Source organism: Erinaceus europaeus, assembly GCF_950295315.1.
Source record: "Erinaceus europaeus chromosome 6 unlocalized genomic scaffold, mEriEur2.1 SUPER_6_unloc_9, whole genome shotgun sequence".
Classification (NCBI taxonomy): Eukaryota; Metazoa; Chordata; class Mammalia; order Eulipotyphla; family Erinaceidae; genus Erinaceus; species Erinaceus europaeus.
The window spans coordinates 374,056-381,346 of record NW_026647189.1 but is presented as its reverse complement, the minus strand read 5'-3'; positions in this window follow the sequence as shown (position 1 = coordinate 381,346).

Sequence of the window (7,291 nt, the reverse complement as noted above, 5' to 3'; positions counted from 1 at the left end):
TCGGTCAGCACTGTCTTCCCATCCTTCCGTCCCTCTGTGCCAGGGCCCAGGCGTCTGGGCGCTGTTGCCTGACCTAGTGGCAGGGCAGTTGGGCTGCCCAGTGCCAGTGTGGCCAGCACAGATTGCCAGGGGCTAGGACATCACAGAGGGCTCATGTGGTTGCTAGGCCATGGGGACCCCGCCCATCCAGTTGACCAGCAGCCATGACCCCCACGCTGAACTTGACCTGAGGGGTGGTGGCCAGCCACCAGAGCCAGAGCCCCAGGCCAAAGCAGGTGCTGGTCGGCCGGGCCAAGGGGCTATGTGCAGATTGTTGTGTGTCTGGGCATGGGGCTGGCATCTGACAGTCCAGGGCGGGGGACCAAGGTCCGCCAGGCCCCTGTCCCACCATGTGCACTGACACACAGTCTTGCTGACTGACAGACAGTCCCCGCCCCAGAGATACCCACACCAAGTCCCTGGGTGCCCTGAGCTGCCCCTGAGGGTTGGTGGGTGCCTGCCTGGACACATGCCTCCGTAATGGAGGCCTCTATTAATCCCGTTGCCTACTGACAGCTGCCCTCCTGCCCTTCCTCCTCCTCCTACGCCTCCTCCTCCTCCTCTTCCTACTCTTCCTCCTCCTCTTTCTCCTCCTCCTCCTCCACCCCCTCCTCCTCTTCCTCATCCTCAGATGGACTCACTCAGGGCCCTTGGCCTAGGCAAGCCAGGGCTGCTGCTCTGGCTTCTGCAGCTTCTATCCAGTGGGGGGGTGTAGGAATCTGTTCCTGTCAGTCCCTGATTCCTGGGACCTTCCATGCCTCCAGCTGCCCCCACTCTCTAGTCCTGACCCCTCCTCAAGGATGCCCCCTTTCCCCTTACCCTCTGTCCCCCAGCTCCCAACTAACATCTACTGTGTTCCTCCCTGCGCTACTTTACTGCCACCCTGCTTCTGCCCTTCAGCCCTGAGGGCCCAGGGCCAGCCCAGCTGCCATCTCACCATCCAGCAGGGGGACCTGCCCTAACGCCCTGCCACCACACCCACACACACAGCCCTGCACACACTCCTGGGCTCCCCTGCCTGCAGCCTGCCTCTCAAACAGTCTCCTTCTGCCCCCTAGCCCCCTTACAGCCTCTGCCACGGACCCCCACAGACACCTGGGCCTGAGCAGTGCAGACATGCAAACAGCTCCCCTCGCCCCCACTCCAGTTGCTCCAAGGTTGTCAAGAGTCTTTTTTTCATGCTGTAGGGGAGGGAGTTGAGACAGTCCAATGTCCTGGGGAGCAAGAACTGCAAACAGTCCATCTACAATGTAACATTTGGGTCTCAGGCCGCCCAATCCCTAGTGCGCTGTGCAGACCTTTGACTGGCAAAAACACCCCATCTGAGCGTGAGATCTGGCTGGACTAGTGGCTCTTTCTGTGGACTAAGAGACAGACAGACAGAGTTTTCAGGTTCAAAACCTATACTTCCCAGAAGATGGTCATTCACTTCGGTAAAAAAAAAAAAAAAAAAAAAAAGGCTTTTTATTTTTTTCCCCCCTGCCTGGGTAACCTGTCTCCTGCCTGTTTCAAAGTGAAAAAAGGGAAAAATCTTTTTTGGAGGGAAAAGGACCAAAATGCAGGCAGGTGGACTCCGTGGAAGGTGGATGGGGAGTTGCTCCTGCCCTGGCACTAGAGCCCCAGCTGCTATTCCAGGTGCTCTCTGATAACAGAGATCTCCGTGTGTCATGTCATGACACTGTCATCAGGACTGACCCTCAGGATAATGAGGATTCAAAACGAGGCAGGTGATACTGCCTTCAAAAGTAAATCCAGGGAGGTTTGGCGGTATTTCAGAGGGTTAAGGGCTTGTGGCGCTCACGAATAGAGGGGACAGGTGGAAGGATTTGGGGTCTGGCCCCCAGACCGCCACCTGCAGGGGAGTCGCTTTACAAAGGGTGAAGCAGGTCTTTAGGAGCTCTATCTTTCTCTCCCACCCTGTATTTCCTCTGCTCTCTCCTTTTGTGTCTGTCAGATGCAAGGTCAGTAACAACAACAACAACAACAAAAACAATAACCACCACAGTGATCAAGCAACAAGGGCAGCGGAAGGGGAACAAATGGAGTGCAGGAGCTGTGGATTATTCGTGGCGTAGGCACTCAGCTGTGGCAATAACCCCTTGAGGCAATCAATCCATACATGAAGATGTAATACAGGGAACAGAGACGTATATGTCCCTGTGTGTTTCCACTGAGTTAATGTAAATGCACTTTTATTGACTTCTTCATTTATTTATTACCTTGCCACGAGAATTTCTTTTCATTGCTAAAAAAAAGGGTCCCATCAAGGGTACCAGGTGGTGCCACACCCAGTTAAGCACTCATGTTACAATGCAGGAGGACTGGGCTTCAACACCCTGGTTCCCACATGCCAGGGGAAATCTTTACAAGTGGTGCGGAAGTGCTGCAGTTGTCTCTCTCTGTGTCTCAAACTCTCTCTACCTCCCTTCCCTCTCAATTCCTGTCTATTTATTCCAGTGAATAATCAAGAAAATAGAAAGTAAAAAAAGAAAAAGGAAAAGGAAATATTCCACGACTTCAAATGGGTTAATCAGGACAATGCTTTCCTTGTTAAGATCCTCACAGCATTCCATATGCAGAAAGGCAAAGACGCCATGTATTTTTTAACCCAGGTTTTATATTTATTTATTTATTTATTTATTTAGGTGCTTATTCATTTTTGTTATTGATGAATTAATGTTTTACATTTGACATTGACTAGGGATCTGACACCAGCGGACTCCAGTACCCCTATATGGTACTCTGCCTCTACAAAACCGATCCATTGACCTGCCCATCCATCCATCCATCCACCCATACATCTATCCATCCATTCATACATCCATCCATCCATCCATCCATCCATCCACCAGTCAACCAAGCTAAGTACAAAAGGAGATCTCTCCTTGAATGGTGAGGAGAAACAATGATGCATAGGTAGGTTGCAAAGGCCCAGTTTGGCTGAATAGGGCAGAGGGGCTGAACCAGGGAATGTGTTGGGGCGTGTGGGTTTGGGTGGGATGAGCCGGAGACCCTGTGAGCTGGGTCACATTAGGGGCAGGCAGGGGGTGGAAGGGGTTGCGAACAGCTGTCACTGGAGAAGCATCACAAGTGCTGGAGCTGGTGAGCAGGGCACCTGGAAGAGAGGACAGACAAAGGCGAGAAGCAAAGTGCGGAGGAGAGGAGAGGGGAGAGGATGGTGAGGACAGGAGAGGACAGGAGAGGACAGGATTGGAGGGGACCTGAGAAACCTACCTGGACAAAGGCAGCATACGGACATCCAGGAAGGCAGGCAGGCATGCAGGCAGCTCTGGCCTGGGCTCCCAGGATCCCGGGCGCACCTCCACCTGTCTTCTCTTGGCTGCCAGCCCTGAGGTCCCTCGTCGGTCAGCACTGTCTTATCATCCTTCCGTCCCTCTGTGCCAGGGCCCAGGCGTCTGGGCGCTGTTGCCTGACCTAGTGGCAGGGCAGTTGGGCTGCCCAGTGCCAGTGTGGCCAGCACAGATTGCCAGGGGCTAGGACATCACAGAGGGCTCATGTGGTTTCTAGGCCATGGGGACCCCGCCCATCCAGTTGACCAGCAGCCATGACCCCCACGCTGAACTTGACCTGAGGGGTGGTGGCCAGCCACCAGAGCCAGAGCCCCAGGCCAAAGCAGGTGCTGGTCGGCCGGGCCAAGGGGCTATGTGCAGATTGGTGTGTGTCTGGGCATGGGGCTGGCATCTGACAGTCCAGGGCGGGGGACCAAGGTCCGCCAGGCCCCTGTCCCACCATGTGCACTGACACACAGTCTTGCTGACTGACAGACAGTCCCCGCCCCAGAGATACCCACACCAAGTCCCTGGGTGCCCTGAGCTGCCCCTGAGGGTTGGTGGGTGCCTGCCTGGACACATGCCTCCGTAATGGAGGCCTCTATTAATCCCGTTGCCTACTGACAGCTGCCCTCCTGCCCTTCCTCCTCCTCCTACGCCTCCTCCTCCTCCTCTTCCTACTCTTCCTCCTCCTCTTTCTCCTCCTCCTCCTCCACCCCCTCCTCCTCTTCCTCATCCTCAGATGGACTCACTCAGGGCCCTTGGCCTAGGCAAGCCAGGGCTGCTGCTCTGGCTTCTGCAGCTTCTATCCAGTGGGGGGGTGTAGGAATCTGTTCCTGTCAGTCCCTGATTCCTGGGACCTTCCATGCCTCCAGCTGCCCCCACTCTCTAGTCCTGACCCCTCCTCAAGGATGCCCCCTTTCCCCTTACCCTCTGTCCCCCAGCTCCCAACTAACATCTACTGTGTTCCTCCCTGCGCTACTTTACTGCCACCCTGCTTCTGCCCTTCAGCCCTGAGGGCCCAGGGCCAGCCCAGCTGCCATCTCACCATCCAGCAGGGGGACCTGCCCTAACGCCCTGCCACCACACCCACACACACAGCCCTGCACACACTCCTGGGCTCCCCTGCCTGCAGCCTGCCTCTCAAACAGTCTCCTTCTGCCCCCTAGCCCCCTTACAGCCTCTGCCACGGACCCCCACAGACACCTGGGCATGAGCAGTGCAGACATGCAAACAGCTCCCCTCGCCCCCACTCCAGTTGCTCCAAGGTTGTCAAGAGTCTTTTTTTCATGCTGTAGGGGAGGGAGTTGAGACAGTCCAATGTCCTGGGGAGCAAGAACTGCAAACAGTCCATCTACAATGTAACATTTGGGTCTCAGGCCGCCCAATCCCTAGTGCGCTGTGCAGACCTATGACTGGCAAAAACACCCCATCTGAGCGTGAGATCTGGCTGGACTAGTGGCTCTTTCTGTGGACTAAGAGACAGACAGACAGAGTTTTCAGGTTCAAAACCTATACTTCCCAGAAGATGGTCATTCACTTCGGTAAAAAAAAAAAAAAAAAAAAAAAAAAAAAAGGCTTTTTATTTTTTCCCCCCTGCCTGGGTAACCTGTCTCCTGCCTGTTTCAAAGTGAAAAAAGGGAAAAATCTTTTTTGGAGGGAAAAGGACCAAAATGCAGGCAGGTGGACTCCGTGGAAGGTGGATGGGGAGTTGCTCCTGCCCTGGCACTAGAGCCCCAGCTGCTGTTCCAGGTGCTCTCTGATAACAGAGATCTCCGTGTGTCGTGTCATGACACTGTCTCCAGGACTGACCCTCAGGATAATGAGGATTCAAAACGAGGCAGGTGATACTGCCTTCAAAAGTAAATCCAGGGAGGTTTGGCGGTATTTCAGAGGGTTAAGGGCTTGTGGCGCTCACGAATAGAGGGGACAGGTGGAAGGATTTGGGGTCTGGCCCCCAGACCGCCACCTGCAGGGGAGTCGCTTTACAGAGGGTGAAGCAGGTCTTTAGGAGCTCTATCTTTCTCTCCCACCCTGTATTTCCTCTGCTCTCTCCTTTTGTGTCTGTCAGATGCAAGGTCAGTAACAACAACAACAACAACAAAAACAATAACCACCACAGTGATCAAGCAACAAGGGCAGCGAAAGGGGAACAAATGGAGTGCAGGAGCTGTGGATTATTCGTGGCGTAGGCACTCAGCTGTGGCAATAACCCCTTGAGGCAATCAATCCATACATGAAGATGTAATACAGGTAACAGAGACGTATATGTCCCTGTGTGTTTCCACTGAGTTAATGTAAATGCACTTTTATTGACTTCTTCATTTATTGATTACCTTGACACGAGAATTTCTTTTCATTGCTAAAAAAAAGTGTCCCATCAAGGGTACCAGGTGGTGCCACACCCAGTTAAGCACTCATGTTACAATGCAGGAGGACTGGGCTTCAACACCCTGGTTCCCACATGCCAGGGGAAATCTTTACAAGTGGTGCGGAAGTGCTGCAGTTGTCTCTCTCTGTGTCTCAAACTCTCTCTACCTCCCTTCCCTCTCAATTCCTGTCTATTTATTCCAGTGAATAATCAAGAAAATAGAAAGTAAAAAAAGAAAAAGGAAAAGGAAATATTCCACGACTTCAAATGGGTTAATCAGGACAATGCTTTCCTTGTTAAGATCCTCACAGCATTCCATATGCAGAAAGGCAAAGACGCCATGTATTTTTTAACCCAGTTTTTATATTTATTTATTTATTTATTTATTTAGGTGCTTATTCATTTTTGTTATTGATGAATTAATGTTTTACATTTGACATTGACTAGGGATCTGACACCAGCGGACTCCAGTACCCCTATATGGTACTCTGCCTCTACAAAACCGATCCATTGACCTGCCCATCCATCCATCCATCCACCCATACATCTATCCATCCATTCATACATCCATCCATCCATCCATCCATCCATCCACCAGTCAACCAAGCTAAGTACAAAAGGAGATGTCTCCTTGAATGGTGAGGAGAAACAACGATGCATAGGTAGGTTGCAAAGGCCCAGTTTGGCTGAATAGGGCAGAGGGGCTGAACCAGGGAATGTGTTGGGGCGTGTGGGTTTGGGTGGGATGAGCCGGAGACCCTGTGAGCTGGGTCACATTAGGGGCAGGCAGGGGGTGGAAGGGGTTGCGAACAGCTGTCACTGGAGAAGCATCACAAGTGCTGGAGCTGGTGAGCAGGGCACCTGGAAGAGAGGACAGACAAAGGAGAGAAGCAAAGTGCGGAGGAGAGGAGAGGGGAGAGGATGGTGAGGACAGGAGAGGACAGGAGAGGACAGGATTGGAGGGGACCTGAGAAACCTACCTGGACAAAGGCAGCATACGGACATCCAGGAAGGCAGGCAGGCATGCAGGCAGCTCTGGCCTGGGCTCCCAGGATCCCGGGCGCACCTCCACCTGTCTTCTCTTGGCTGCCAGCCCTGAGGTCCCTCGTCGGTCAGCACTGTCTTCCCATCCTTCCGTCCCTCTGTGCCAGGGCCCAGGCGTCTGGGCGCTGTTGCCTGACCTAGTGGCAGGGCAGTTGGGCTGCCCAGTGCCAGTGTGGCCAGCACAGATTGCCAGGGGCTAGGACATCACAGAGGGCTCATGTGGTTGCTAGGCCATGGGGACCCCGCCCATCCAGTTGACCAGCAGCCATGACCCCCACGCTGAACTTGACCTGAGGGGTGGTGGCCAGCCACCAGAGCCAGAGCCCCAGGCCAAAGCAGGTGCTGGTCGGCCGGGCCAAGGGGCTATGTGCAGATTGTTGTGTGTCTGGGCATGGGGCTGGCATCTGACAGTCCAGGGCGGGGGACCAAGGTCCGCCAGGCCCCTGTCCCACCATGTGCACTGACACACAGTCTTGCTGACTGACAGACAGTCCCCGCCCCAGAGATACCCACACCAAGTCCCTGGGTGCCCTGAGCTGCCCCTGAG